Source organism: Hesperophylax consimilis, chromosome 18 (genome assembly GCF_061612785.1).
Source record: "Hesperophylax consimilis isolate HC1 chromosome 18, BYU_Hcon_1.0, whole genome shotgun sequence".
In the NCBI taxonomy this organism is placed as follows: domain Eukaryota; kingdom Metazoa; phylum Arthropoda; class Insecta; order Trichoptera; family Limnephilidae; genus Hesperophylax; species Hesperophylax consimilis.
In genome coordinates, this window is record NC_142853.1 from 16,104,335 (window position 1) to 16,120,147 (window position 15,813).

The 15,813-nt window shown below is 33.7% G+C and overlaps 1 protein-coding gene across 5 annotated transcripts in view; it reads left to right on the forward strand.

Moving 5' to 3' along the window:
• Positions 1-15,813, forward strand: part of sdt (MAGUK p55 family member stardust) — a 258,609-nt gene that overhangs the window by 27,681 nt on the left and 215,115 nt on the right. For 2 of the 5 annotated variants that reach the window (XM_089642616.1, XM_089642617.1), the window contains exon 1: positions 2,837-3,237. The exons of the other annotated variants lie outside the window; for them this stretch is intronic. The gene's annotated coding sequence lies outside the window, so the exon portion shown is untranslated. Of the gene's footprint in view, positions 1-2,836; positions 3,238-15,813 lie in introns of those variants that run through there. 5 annotated transcript variants of the gene reach the window in all.

Consider the following 15,813-nt stretch of genomic DNA (forward strand, 5'->3'; position numbering starts at 1 on the left):
AGTTTAATCGGGAAAAAGAGAGGTCATATTATGTTTGATTGCTTGTTGATTAGTTACCTGAAAAAAGGAAAAAAGTAACGATAAAAATTTTTCATATAATTTCCGTACAAGTAGTCCAACTGTCGAAGCCTGTGGAACTATGTAATTATCGATTAGAGTGTGTTTTAAGGCTGAATGGATTGGGGAGGGAAAGAAAAAGAAGAAACTTGGGAAGTACCTGGCTATTCAGATCTGGTCACTAAACACGGCTGATTTGTCATTTCAAGCAACGTATCGATTCTGAACGTGCTCTTTCACCAGGGCGATACTAATAATATCTATAATTCGAGACTAGTTGATTAACAGAGATGACAAACTTAAATATGATGATAATTTCTTATTTTGATTGTTTTAATAACAATTATTTTATAAGCAATAATTATTAGCCTGAAACACTCATCCACATTGAAAAATCTCCCGATAAAAGATACATGACGTCAACGGGACTTGAACCCGTGTCCTTTCGATTTCCGGTCGACAGCTCTGACCACTGAGCTATGGCGGCTTATCTCTTATCCGCGAAATAATTCAATATATACTAGTGTTTCATTCAACAATTACTTCTTGTTACATTTTTTCTCCTGAAACAACCAACTTTATTTTATTATATACCAACTATATTAATAATTATTGCTTATAAAATAATTGTTACCCTTTGTGCTATGCACAAAAAATCTTGTCTTAAACGTTAGTTTACCAAAAAAAATAATAATTAGTTTTAATAACAGTTTCTAAAAATTAAATCGTGCTTTATGTTCATTTTGCGCCGTCTTAAAACCACCGTCAATATAATATTCATAAACATCTGAAAGCCAGGCAATTTACATCGACCTCGATAAAGCTCTTTTTCCCCCCTTTGCAGCTACGAAGGGAGGGTTCGTGCCACCCATTTCTTCTGGCTGCTGCGGGTTGCATAGGTTTCGTATTTTCATAGATCAAAGCCTTCATTTTTCAGATGTATATCCAAAGTAACATCAGCATAGATTGTTTTTTGCCTTGTTTGTGGAACCAATCTGTAAATTGTCTTTCTGGCGGGATAGGCAAAGTTAAACTGTAGCACTAACGAGGAAAGGCTTTTTCTTTTCATCCTTAAAAATAACTCATGAACTAACTCACTTAGGACGGGTTGTTTCACGGAATTTGAAATATTCATCATTTTTCAAAGCTGGTTTTCAAGTTCTGTGAAGGTTTTACCCAAGTTCTGTTATTATTTCAGTTTTGTAAAGCAAATGGCCAATATTTATATAATAATATAACTTGAATAAATCCTTCACAGAACTAGTAAATTTACTTTGAAATTTGATAATTTGTTCAAATTCTGTGAAACAATCCATCATTAATGTTTTTTTCAAAATACATTTATTTGAATATCCGTTTTGCTTTCGTGAATGAATGAATCCAAATCTTGGAAGTAGAAATTAACCCACTTCCGACACCCGATCGAGCTGAAACTCGGTAGTTGTTGTCGATGACAATGCATTCGGTCAACTCTTGGTGGCAATCACGCGTACAAACGCGGTCACATAAGTACTTCTCTGAAATTGGATGACATTACCGCAGTTAATATACGAAATAAATGTCGGTCGCACCCAATCGGGATTCGGCTCAGTTATTAGCACGGTTGAATGACTGTTCAATACTCATTAAAAAAATAATACATCTGTTATAAAAGATGTATTGTACTAAAAAATATTTTTTTTTTACGGGTTGCCTTTTTATGATATTTAATAAAAATATGAAGAAAAACAAATAATAATAATTTATACTTTACTGGTTTACGAATAAACCTGATAACATTTGAAAACTCCTACTTTCACAATTATTGTAAGCGGAAAATGTTGCTTATGCAATAATGGAGGACTTGAATTTACAACGCCCCACATATTTGTCCACTCAGCTACTAACCGGTTTCCGAGAGGTCGTGGGTTCAAATCCCGGCGTGAACGCAAACATATTGTGTTATTTCATACATGATTAATAAAAAACAGCATTTTGCGGTACGGTGGTAGATACTTCCAGTGTTGCCCTGATGACAAAATCACCATTAAAAATCTAAATAATACTAGCACATCCGTAATTTTTTTAGCAGAACTGAAAAGCCAGGTATTTGGTGACCAAAATCATCCTCACCACCTCGTCTCCTTTAACTCCCTTCAGCTGCTTCGTACTCGTAGGGATCCCATAGTCCCACGGGGCTTCGGGTAGGGACTGAATTGTTATTATTTGTAACATCTACGTTATTTTAAATATGTACATGTAAATATGGCGAGCCTCATCTTTAATGCGCAATATTTAAATTAAATTATTAAAAAAAGTGTCAGTTTAATTTACAATGAGGGAAGCGAGATTTTATTGTGTCATAGAACTCTCTTATTATTAATTAAATTTCCGTTTTCGCAATTGGTGTCACTTTGGTTTAATGCCTCGCATATTACAGGTAGCATTGTCGAGTACAAATCTGCCAATTTCTCTTTATATAAACAGTCTCTTTCCCATCTAATTTTGTCATTGTTTGTAGCCGTTGCAAGCTGATTGAAGTTGAATGATCATTTTCCAATATGAATCCAGTTGAAGCATGCCACAGGCCACGGTACTAAGTAAGCGTGATTCTATGTAGCAGATATACCTGTATAAGCAGAAGTTGTTTGGTATAGCAGTCGCTCGGGTGCCTCCGTCGTCGATCGGCTGTTTCCGTCGAACCCACGTAGCAGGTAAAAGGCAAACATACCTGTTCCTGCTGGAGAGTACCTAGCGTACATTTTGAGGTTATGTCTCGCATTCATCGTTTGTACGAGAGGGACGCACGTATGTTGCTGGTTCCCGCCTTTTGTTTGGAAATGGACGCTGGCACCGGATTGCAAGTCCCTCTGTTGTAAATTTAACACGGAATCATCGGCGGTACCGTGTGGAAGTACTTCGGGAAAACGTATTTATAAATAAATATTACCGCAGTTAACGTTACAAAATGTCCATTAAAGTGTTGCATTTAGTTTTGAGTAACAGTGGTGCATCGACATGATTACCTGAAGTGCTCGGGAAGTGAGTCAAGTAAGTGAGATCCGAGTGTCAAATGAAAAAAGTGCGTGATTGTGGTTTTTAGTGAAGTTCGTGTCATGGTTCGGTGCCATTGTATTGACGTTTAATCTTTCAAATTGGATTCAATTCTTCGCAATAGGGAAACGAATCTCCTTCCTTTAGGTAAGAGTTTTCTGACTTACTAAGCAGAATACGTCAAAGTGCACACAATAATGACACAGAATGACGTTTTGATCAGGAACTGGGGGTACGATCGCTTGCAGATTTCCAAGCAGCGGAGCTCACTTTGATTGCCAATGAAACATGTGATGCCTCTTATAGCGAGCTCAGTTATCATATCGCTGAATGGGCAAATAAGTAAATATAAGCCCAGAGTTATTTATCTCAGGCCTTGTATCCAATATTGATTCGATTGTGGAGGATGTTTGCCTCAACGTTTATTTTGCTTACAATGGGGAATTTTCCGATTGCTATCTGGAAAATATGTTCAATATTCAACGAATAATAAATTAAGCAACACGATTGCTTTTAGTTTTCTGACATGCAATTTAAACGCTTAAACATAAATAATGGAGAATCCATAGTAACCTTTAAATTATGTGGTTATTTTATTCATAATTTTTCCATGAATTTAAAATTAGGTCTTAACCACTTTTCGTTTTGCGAAATAACATTATTTTAGAATTCTAACTCCCGACCTTTTGAATTCCCAGGTTCCCTCGTTCCTAACCTGTTCAGCCACTATAAAAGTTTCTGGTGTTATTTTTTATTAAAACCTCTTAAAAGCTTGAATAAAATTGGTAAACATTGCTCTCCCTTTTCCATTAGAGTCTCATTCAGTCAGTCATTCTAATATGCTCTTAAAACGTATTATTTCTAAGCATGTTCTATTCTAACACCAAAAAACAATCGACCCAAACGTGAAATTCTAAAATAACCAGATATAATCTTTCGAAATTTTAAAATCTTCTGTAAAAAACATGGTATTTCTAAGCTGTTCGTTTCTAAATCCATTCTTACTGTAAGAAACAATCGATCAGAATGAAAGATTATAATATTACCTGATTTTAAAATCCTGATTCCCAATTGTTTGGTAAAATGTTTATTCGATAATATAACTTAGCGTGTTTGATTCAAAAATGTTTCTTGCTGTGAAATTCATCGATAATCGACAGGACTAGAAATTTTAAAATAAGAATTTTTTCTTATGATTCCACAATATTCTTAAAAAAATATGTTATTTCTGAGCTTGTTAGATTCTAGAACGATTCTTACAGAAAAAAAAACCATCAACCAGATCGCGGAATTCTAAAATCATCACATTTTACAAAAACCAGTTTTTGAAATGCGATCCATCGCCACCCACTAATTACGGTGTGATTGGTGTATTTTTTTTGCTAACGGCTCTATGTATTTGTTATTTACAATCAGCCAACTGTCGGCTCGGTGCGGATAGAAATATCGACCTAAATAAAACATCCACAATCGACCTATGCGAAAAACTTCATTATCTAATTCTGCGTTACGTTATTTAATTTTGCTGAGCACAGTTACTTCTCGTTGGCTTATTCGAAACAAATTGTCAACATGTTTCATCTTCAGAATGCGTATCGATGTGTCTAAAATGTGTTTGAAAAAAAAACTTATACATCTTGTGTCTTGTAATTATTAAGTTTTGATATTAAGTACTTTAGTGTTGTGCAAAATTGCGAAAATTATGAAAAATTTTGACAGTAATTCAAAACAATTATTAAGCTGTAAATATGTTTTAAAGAAGCAGTAAGAAACTCTGGAAGGGCGAGATCTGGAAATTAGTACACTTAGGAATTAGTACACTCTACAAATTAGGACTTTTCTGTCTGGGATTTTTAGGAACTCATCTATGTTTCAGCTCGCAAAATAGTTGTCAGTACGAGCAATAGAACTTGGAAATATCAATTTAGCTGTCAAATCGTAAGACAAAACTTTATATCATTTGATGAATTGTATATTTAAAATTATTAATCGATTAAAATGTAAAAAGTGTTGAAACTGAAAGATGTATTTTTAAAGCACACCTCTTAAAACAATTTATTTTAGTAAGGCTGTAAAAGTTAGTAGCAATTCAATTATGGAATCAAAAATTATAAAGAAAATTTTTCTTTAGGTAGATGTTCATAAAGTTGATTATCAAACCATTCTCTAAAAATCGAGGTAAAAAACTTTGAGTATAGGTAATATGTACCTCACAAACAATTCTTCCGGTGTTTTTTGTAGTAATTTATGCAGGTATGCGGAGGAAATCTTCAACTCAAGGTAAGCCTAGCACAATACAATGGCGTCACTGACAAACATCATTGTTTTTCAGGTTTCATCTAACTAAGAATGATATATCCAATAATAAATATTACTATCAGCAGTAGTCAGTTCAGTGATCTTTGGCATCGAGAAATTTGCACAGATTTTTCTATCTCGATTTCAAGTTCAACCAAAAGCTAGGTATGATATTTCCCTCTCGAGTTATGAAGCTTTCAAATATTGGCATCGCGAGAAATTTTGAAGAGTTTTCCCTGCTTCAGAAAACAAACAAACTATTTTACCTACTAAATTAAATAGAGATGGTTATAATCGACATAATATGGATTTCTAAATCATTGAATCAAATTGAAATCATCAATTATTACGATAAAATAACAAAAAACGAGAATAATGTTACTTTAGAACGGGGTAGGTACCTACCACAGTAAGGACACATTAAAAAATTTTTAATTAAAAAAACGTTTAAAAAGGTTGAACCTCATAAGTACTCGTATAATTAGCCCTCCAGACAATCGAAATGTATTTTGGATAACTTTATCATGGCGATGCACTACGTAGTAATTTAAAATCGTGTGTTTTTGGTTTGAAAATTTAGTCACCTAGAAATGTTTCAGATGTTTTAATTAAATACTGCGAGTAGAATACATCCTGGCCTTTGAAATAATCGAGAATTTTTTAGATAAGTCTTTTTATAAGCCCAGAAAAAAATAATGTACAGGCCTATGAAAACTGCTTTTAAGTTCGAAATCTCCTACTTACGAACCCATTTTTGGTTTTGGTTTTATTGTATAATGTGGCAAATTAAGTTATTTATAAAATGATCGAAAAACATTTAAATATTTGTGCATGAACATCCACAAAATAAAATAAAAGGCACTTTTTGGACATTTTTTTTTCTTGCATAAATCAAAACAGGTGGATGGTGTGAAGCGGCAATTTAAGCCTTATCGCCATCTACGTAAGGTGTGTTATTGATAGCGGCTCGATTCAAAATATTACACGACGTAGTGCTACGCCTTAAAGACAAAAACCGATTCATTTTTCATTGACTGGACACCACTTTATTGATAAATTCTTTCAGCATTTTCAAGTGTTTTTCTTAGTCTAGATTTTTTCACGATTCTCTCTCTCTCTCTCTCTTTCTTTCGCCGTCTTATTGCGTGATAATGAGCCTATGCAATCTATTTCGTGCGGTTTTATGCCACCGTCAAACGGAAAATGTATCTATGCCGTATTGTGGCAATCCCTTTGAAAATGGCAACACCGAGATCGAATTTCCCCGATGAATTTTGAGTAGGGCCACTATGGGGGTGAGATAAAACGTAATAAATTTCAGGAAACTATCACGTCTCAATTTCCAAATTTTCTATCGGGTTCTAGGTTCTTCTCCCAAAACGTCAATTTTCAACCCACGATATTAGTTTTTTTTTAACATTTCTTTCTACGGCTTAGCTTAGCCTTAGCCTACACTGTCAACCAATTCTTTTTGAAAAAAAAAAATCTAAAATTTTCTTATAACCATAATCTTACATTATTTGAATTCCTCTTTCTTTCATTATAAATACCAAAATCAACATTTTATTACCATTTTACCCTTCAGTACTTTCATCACTCTATATACTTCGCAATGTTTTGACTGTATAGAAAGTAGATAAAATTATCTTTCTGGTGTATGCATTTAAAATAAACATCACTGTTTCTAAATAATGAAATTTTAATATCAAATGTGGTCAAAACGCTTACTTATTACTCCAATCATAGAAAAATTGAGAGAACTCGATATTTCGAAAACAAGTTCGTTTTTTTTTTTTGTTATTTGTTTTTGGGGTATTATGCCGTGTTGCGCTAACTCCTTCTTTAGCCAACGTTTCGGACAGCATTGCAGTGTCCATCATCAAAAAAATTATTTAGATGTGTCAAAAATGTGAGAAATTTTTTTTTTTTTTTTTTTTTTTTTTTTTTTTTTTTTTTTTTTTTTTTTTTTTTTCTCACATTTTTGACACATCTAAATAATTTTTTTTGATGATGGACACTGCAATGCTGTCCGAAACGTTGGCTAAAGAAGGAGTTAGCGCAACACGGCATAATACCCCAAAAACAAATAACAAAAATACTTTTGGCCGTGAAAATCTTAAATCATATTCAAGTTCGTTTTGTTTGGGGAATTTGTAAGAAAACTGTTCCTTCACTTTTATCTCGTTCATATAATAAAAAAAATAAGAAATATTTTTTAAAGTTGAACCGATTAGCGGCGCGAAATATGAATTATTCATTTTGGCTGTTTTTAGGATTTTGTCAATGGATTTCAGTATAAATATTTGAGGCAAACTGGAAAGAATTCTTATTTCTCTTCCTAACGTAAAAAATTACCTATTTCCGTATGATAGAAATAAAGATAAAAATACTTTCATATAATATGGACGCCCGGTCATATATGACCATAAAACGCTAGAGGGGTTAATTTTAGCCAATACCTTTATTAAGTATCTCTTCAAATTATTGGTAGTTCGTAGTAGGCCTCACAAATGAATTAACAGGTTCCGTGATAACTTTTAGTAAATTACGAATATATTATCATGATGTCGGAACACGTGTTCACGAAAATTTTAATATATTTTGAAGAAAGTTGTCGTCATGGTATTCACATAAAAAGGCAAATATATAAATGATTCTTAAATTGACGTTTTATTAAGAAGGCCTGTTAATTTATCGTGAGTGCAAAAATCGAGTTTTCTCCGTGTAGGCACGATCGATCGAAAAAGGTTTTATCGATAATGTCGATAAATTGTCGTCATTCCCGAGCACCACTGCAGATCGCTAACGTAAAACAACAGTTCATGTCGAATAAATTAAGAAAACTTTGTTGTTGTGTATTTTTTTTGTTCTTTGGTGATCTGAGATCATGCCGGGGAACGATTACAAGTTACCGACATTATCGATAAAACCTTTATCGATCAACCCTATCGACGACATGGCTGGAGCTGAGTCAGCTGCAGCAGGAGTCGACCCTACCTCTTGAGTCAGGAATCCTGACTCAATGTGAATAGCAATGAGGCCATCAAATTTATGTTAAGAAATGTGTTATTATTCATACTAATGAAAGATGGAGATTTATGAAGTGCATGCTTTTAGCGAAGATATGAATCGTATGCTAGATTTGCTGTTTGCTGCAGGATATTCATTAGATTAGGTTACATAAGATTCGAAAGTGTTTCGAAAGGCACACAAAGTATTAAACGGTGAGTTATGGTTTCATTAAACGTGCACAGATCTTTTTATGTGTGTAAAAGCGAAGAATTGAATACTAATTGTTTTTAAAGTATTTAATAAATATTTTTTGATTACATTAACAGTATTCAGCTTTTGAATAATCATCAAGGCACAACCACATGCTTGTCAACTGAACACAGCTTAATCAAAAGATAAAAAAAGTCGAGAATTAACATTTAAAGGGGGCCGTGCCAATTTTAAAAAAAAAAAACAAAATGAAGCTGATCGTGTATTTAATGGTCATCAATTCTAACATCGTCATCAACTCCATTTGATGAAAACCCCAACTGTAGAAGTAAAAATATGAAAATTTGGTGAATATAGAATTTTTATGTAAATTTTACATCGATTAAAGTTCGGTAAAATGTCGTTAAAATTTTTCAAAAAAGGAAGATGATATTTTCATCTATTTGCATGTCATGCGTGGATCGTCCGTTGAAACGACGAACAATTCTCAAGGCCGCCCACTCCAACGCTCCTTCTGCCTCTGAGAGCCTCGCCGCAACCTCTCCCTCCGTCACACCCACATTTTACCAGCAAGAGGGAGATATCGCAACGAAGCTACCACCAGCAAGCCTCCACGGCTAAATAATAATAATATCAAATATGAACATTGGGCGCCTCGTTCCTAGCAGCCGGCCAATTCTGTGAACACATTCCAACCGATGCGATCGATGTATCGCAGTTGTCATTGTGACGATTGAAACCTTATCGGTGAATCGGATTATGACAATACATCAATAATTAGTCATGTGGGGTAAATTAGCGAAATGGAATTCCGTCCAATGGCTGATTTTTTTGACTTTTGAACTTCGAGAAAAAAGATCGATGTTTAAATATTTACGCTGGTTTATCATCTCACATATTTATTCTGATACATACAACGACCAACAAAGTCTAGACGGGGGGTGTGGATGTTAAAAATGACACCAAAACTAAAATTATTGGTTCCAAAAATTGGGCTACGAAAACATTTATCGAAAAGAAAACACATTATTTCGCAGGATTCGCAGATAAGAAGAATTGTTTTTTTTTTTATCTTTTGTTGGTCTGTGAGGACCAAATTTGTCTCCCAAGATATTATCCTTATGAAGCGAGACGACAGAATCAGATGGGTTATAAAATTACTCGTTAGTGGGCCGAATTATTCGACCGAATTTGTATGACTCGCCATATCTAGAGTTAATATATCGATGGATACATATTCTCTTACTTAAAGCTCGTCTTCTTCTATTCATCGTCGTTCTGGCGTCCACCTTTATAGACCTGCCCCAACATTTTTCAGATACGTCGAACATGCCGGCTCTCACCTATGATGGAAATGGGGCTACGAGCTGAAAACATTGAATTCTGGATGGATAAACCTGTGGAGATTTCATGATTTCACATCTCACCGTTCGTGTGTTTTTTTTTAAATTGTTTTATACCTAGATTCTGCTTCATGTAAATGATAGATTTCGTTAAGCTCAAATATTTTTCATGTCTTTTTAATCAAAACTATTTTAACAAAAAAATTAAATGTATTCATACCAGGAGCTGAGCTTATCGTTAATCAATAACTAATAACATAACAACACATGTTGGTGAGTTCAATACATCTAATGGGCTTTCTGTTCTCCTGGTAACGGGTTTTAATAACTCAATGTGACTTATCATTTTCATAAAAAAGTGATACTGGGTAGAAAAAGGTTTGCCTTGTCATAAAAATATTTTATGTCAACATACAAATAATCGTTCTACTGCCGAAAGCTAAGCTGTAACCTCTCTTTTGGTTACATGGTGGAACCTCCCGGGCAGTGAAGTGCGGTGACTTTTTGTCCGATCTTCAGAACGAGAGTTGTTATCAATAATTGTGTAAATTAATACTTTCATAATAGTTTTGAATATATCCTTTTCATGTAAAACAGATTTTTTATTAAAAAAATACAAATATTCTCAGGTAACCAAAAGCACCCTCAACTCTTGAAGAATTTATTAATAAGATGTTATTTATAACAATAAAAATCTATTCATATGTGATTTTCTTACATCGAAAAAATTAAACTTCTTACATTGAATTACTCACACGGTGGGCTAAATATAATTAAAATATTATAACTTATAGTGGACCCCGCAATGTTTCGCTATTGCTAATGTCTTTATCGGACATCTCCGACTTCTTCCACCATCAATTACTATCAGAGATGTGCTTTATTTCAAATAAATCCATTTCAAATGGAAATGCAAAATGCAAAATGGGTATTTTCCATTTTGCATTTTAAATGCTTTTCTAAAAACCATTTTGCATTTTAAATGCTTTTCTCAATGCATTTTCCATTTTAAATGCTTTTTTGCAACATTCTTCCTACTATCTCCACTCATCTTTTTTTCATAAGCCCCAAATATCAGTCGGTCCTCAACCTCGCTATGAGAGATAATTTCATTTGTCAAGTTGCTCCCTGGTAGGAGCCCTGGCAATTGAGTGATACCATTACAAAAAATACTGATTCAAATACTGAACATGGGGCCATGACGCTGTAATATTAAATGTTAGATAGCAGCTTCTATGTTTTTACGTAGGCAACATTAGTCCCGCGCAAATTTTTTGTGGTTTCATAATCTGTAGTCTGTTTCTGGATTTACCATCATGTAATATGTTTGTTCTACAATGATGTCCATTAAAAAAATTCTATAATTATTTTAATTGTTTGACCTGAGAAACCATTTTGCATTTTCAATGCATTTTGTAAATAGGTATTTTGCATTTTGCATTTGAAATGCCTTTCTAAAAACCATTTTGCATTTTCAAATGGAAAAGTTTTGACCCATTTCCATTTTGCATTTCAAATGGTTTTTGGTACCCATTTTGCACATCTCTGATTACTATATACTACAATGTTACTGTCAAAAAAACTACATCCCATCGACTTAAATTCTACTCCGTATCTCATTCCGGTGATATTGCGAGATATTGCGTTAAGGCAATGCACTACGTCATGTAATATTTTAAATCGAGCCGTTATCAATAACACCCCGTATGTAGATGGTGATAAGGTTTAAATTCCCGTTTAACACCATCTGCCCGTTTTGATTTATGCAAGAAAAAAACATGGCCAAAAAGTGCCTTTTATTTTATTTTGTGAATGTTCAGGCATCATTTATTAACTAACCTATATTTTTATTACTTTTATTGTTATTTTTTGTGTTATTTTTTGTTTTATTACTAATATTTTTTGTTTAATTTAAACAAATGTAAAAATATTTTTGTTGTCCTCTCCTAAACACAAGCAGCTGCTTTATTAGGAGAGTGATTGATATATTGGTGTTTATATTGTTAAAAAAATTGTAACCTTGTTTATATGTTTCAATAAATAAAAAAAATAAAAAAATAAAAAATATAATTTTTTTTTTTAAATAACTCAATTTGCCACATTATACAATAAAATTATGACCTATAATGGGTTCGTAAGTAGGAGATTTTGAACTTTAAATCAGTTTTTCTATGCCTGATACTTTTTTTTTCTGGGCTTATAAAAAAACTTACCAAAAAAAAACACTCGATCATTTCAAAAACCAAGATATGTTCTACTCGCAGTATTTAATTGAAGCATCTAAAACATTTCTAGGCGATCAAAATGTCAAACCATAAACACGTGATTTTGCATTACTAGGTAGTGCATCGCCTTAAGTATTTCTCGGGCGTCCCCAACTTCTACCATTCGAACCACTTTCTAAATACTCCTGGCACTAATAAAAACAAACTTTGAAATTTTCAGCAATATCGGTCGGTATTTTTTTAGTTTTGCGAGCACAAACATACGCAGGCTGATATTTTTATTCAAAATTCCAATTCTTGTTTTGAAGACTTTTTCCGGTCGTTGGTTCGATTTTTTTTTTCTTAAAATTACCGGAATATTTCAAAAAAGGTCGCTGCACGCCATTGCTATTTCATCACAAATAACGTAATAAAACAAAAACGTGATTTTGCAAAAAAACTAAATGTTATTCCCTTTCGTCTTCACCATCAATATATTTATGGATACTTAAAACTTCTACTAATTTGATAATAAAATATTCTGCGCGTACGACCTTCGGATACCTTCTTATAGTCCATTTCCGACAATAATGCTCACTGTTAGTACGAATTGTATTAATTAAGTAGGTTCAGTCTGACAGTTATTACTTTCATTAGTATTATTTGTATAAGTAAGGAATATATTAATACCTGACGCATGCAATAACTTGCTTCACTGATATTCTTAATATATGTATTTATTATTTGTTTACATTTCAGAATGTACTACCTGTATAACTGAGTATATTTTTATTTGTTATACGGAAGTCAATTTATACGATATTTTAAAGCAATTTTACTAACAGTTTTTTTTTAAATATTTTCCGACTTTATGTCCTGGTTAAATCTTCCCCACAGGAAAAACTAAACCCTTCCACACACTTTTCTACAAATTATCATCTAGTCAATCCACATTATGCAAGTGCATTATATAAGTACAGGGTTTTCCAATAAGAGGTGTTAATTTGATATTCAATCGTAAAAGAGCAATGGTTTCGTTGCTTGTGTGGCACGTAGCGCCATCTTGTTGAAAATAAACGTTGTCCAGATCAATACCATCCAATTCCGGCCATAAAAAATCATTAATCATTTCTCGATAACGCAATCCATTCACCGCAACTCTGTTGCTTCAGCCTCATTTTCGAAAAAGTAAGGTCCAATGACTCCGCCGGACCATAAACCGCACCAAACAGTCACACGTTGAGGATAAAAAGGCTTTTCAACAATAACTCTTGGGTTTTCCAAGCCCCAGATGCGACAATTTTGCGTGTTGACGAAGCCACCGAGGTGGAAATGGGCCTCACCACTCAAGATGATTTGCATTTGATTCACTCAAGTGAATTTTAATAATTTCAATGCGTTGTTGAAGCGTATATCGTTCCATTTTTTATTAATAGTGTAGTTTCGACTTGTCAAATGTCAAAAAATGACAGCTTCAAAAGTAACATCTACCGAAATAGCGGGCTATTCAAAATAACACCTCTTATTGGAAAACCCTGTATAATTAATATAAAATAATACAAGAACAACACGTCAAATCACCAGAGATCAAATGGATAAATAATTCACCGACTCAGATATTTTCATATCAGAGTGTTCGGCTCGGTAGAATAATTGAAAATTATTCTAATTGAACCATAGACATATGAATATTAGTAGACCTGCCCTAAGTGATTAAAAGCGTATTATCCCCACTCCCCATACCGGTTCCATTGGAGCCGGCTGTGCTCGCGTATGGCCTCAAGTAAAATTTGAAAACGTGACGTCATCATTCTTGTGCGAACTATGGTCGAGGCATCATCGGTTCATTTTACGAAATAACACGGCAAAATGTTGACTTGTACTATGAAAACTTGTAAAAATAGATGTGAAAAAGAGAATAAACCCAATTGTCGTATTACATTCCATATATAAGCATTATTTTACTTTATTTTAAGCATATTCATATCGTATAATATGAATCAGTTGTTACTATCACATCGAGAAACGTCTGGACGCGAAACACAAAGCTGGTTGGTTGCTGGGAAGTAAATTATGAACATTTATAAAAGTGTCTTAACTAAATACTTAAACGAAATATTCGACTCTGAAAATGGAACCGAATTTTTTTGCCGAATTTGGACTTCGCAAATTTGTTCATAACGTGGCGAGTAATTTGCGCTCCCATGTAAAAATGTCTATTCATTCAAAAGCAGATTTTACTTTTAAGAAGTAAATGGTGATATTATAATGCGAGATGCCTATTTACTGTCAGATTGATTTATTGACGAATCACAGTCAGCCTCACTCCCTTCGTTCGTCAACAGTTGATTTTACCCCTCGCCATTATCTTCTCGTCTATTAATTCCTATGTCTGTGAATTGAACCTATAAACCCTACTGATCGCTCAATATAAATATTTACTACATGTATTAAAAATGACCGATTTTTGCATTTTTATATATAAATTCTTTGACAGATCTAATACGCCTAAATTTTGAATTAGAGAGCTAGGTATAATGCCAGTAGCCGAAATAACACAAATGGTAATATTTTTATAGTCTGAGAATGCCAAATTCTTTTAATCTCATTTTCTAAATCTGTTTTTTTCTTATTTATTTAGAGTGAATTCTCTAGAAATTATCATTTGCACACGTATCTCCATCTGATATTTGTGCAGTCATTTATCACAGTGCAGAACCTGTGTAAAGCTATGTGTACACGTATATTCATGCTCGATGGTTTGACTCGATCGAACATGTCGACTTGAACTATACTCGTCGTCGCGTTCACACGCTCGAGCAGCTAGACACAAGACGCCATAGATATACCACCAAGACGCTTAGTCCAATTGTAAATTTCTTTCAAACATCGAGCAAGAATTTATTTATTTAATTTATTTATTTATTTAATATCAACGGTAAAAATATACCATAAACAATGATAACATGTCACAGTTAAAATCGTAGAAATATTTTAAAAAAAGTATTAAAATTAAAAATATATGTGGCATTTGATTGTGAAATGACATTAGAGAGTATGTAAGTAAGTAAACAAGAGATACAAGTACATAAGTTTCTATAGTGCAAATAAGGTAGAATTAGATTAAATTAATATTGATTGAAAAGATTTGATAGCATAGCCCTCTTGTACCTACCTTGCGTGCAGTTAAATAGATCTGCCAAGAATTACGGTCCTTGAATCTTTTTCGCGTCGAGCCATTGACATCGATCGAGAAGATACACACGTTGAGATATGTTCGAATGCCTGTGACAGACCACGCTATAAGCGGGCTATATTATATATAGCGCATAGTGTATGGCGAGCGATATGCTGAAATAAGATCTAGCCATGATGCGTATAGCCTAATGTGTCACCTACCTGAACTAGTGTGGGTATATAGGTTTAGAGTAATGAACGAGATGACGATGGGAGCGCTTAGTTGGTTTTGACAAGTAGAGCAAATCGACTGAGAAATAAGTTTTTGGATAATAAACGTAATGCAAGTCGTAAGGACACCCCAGCAAATTATGTTTCGATCAAGTCTTGTGTAACAAGTTCCTAAGCCGGGTGATATCGATCATGTACGAGGTTGGTGCAAGGAGTTTGGGTCAAGAGTCTCGTGGCATTCTATACTC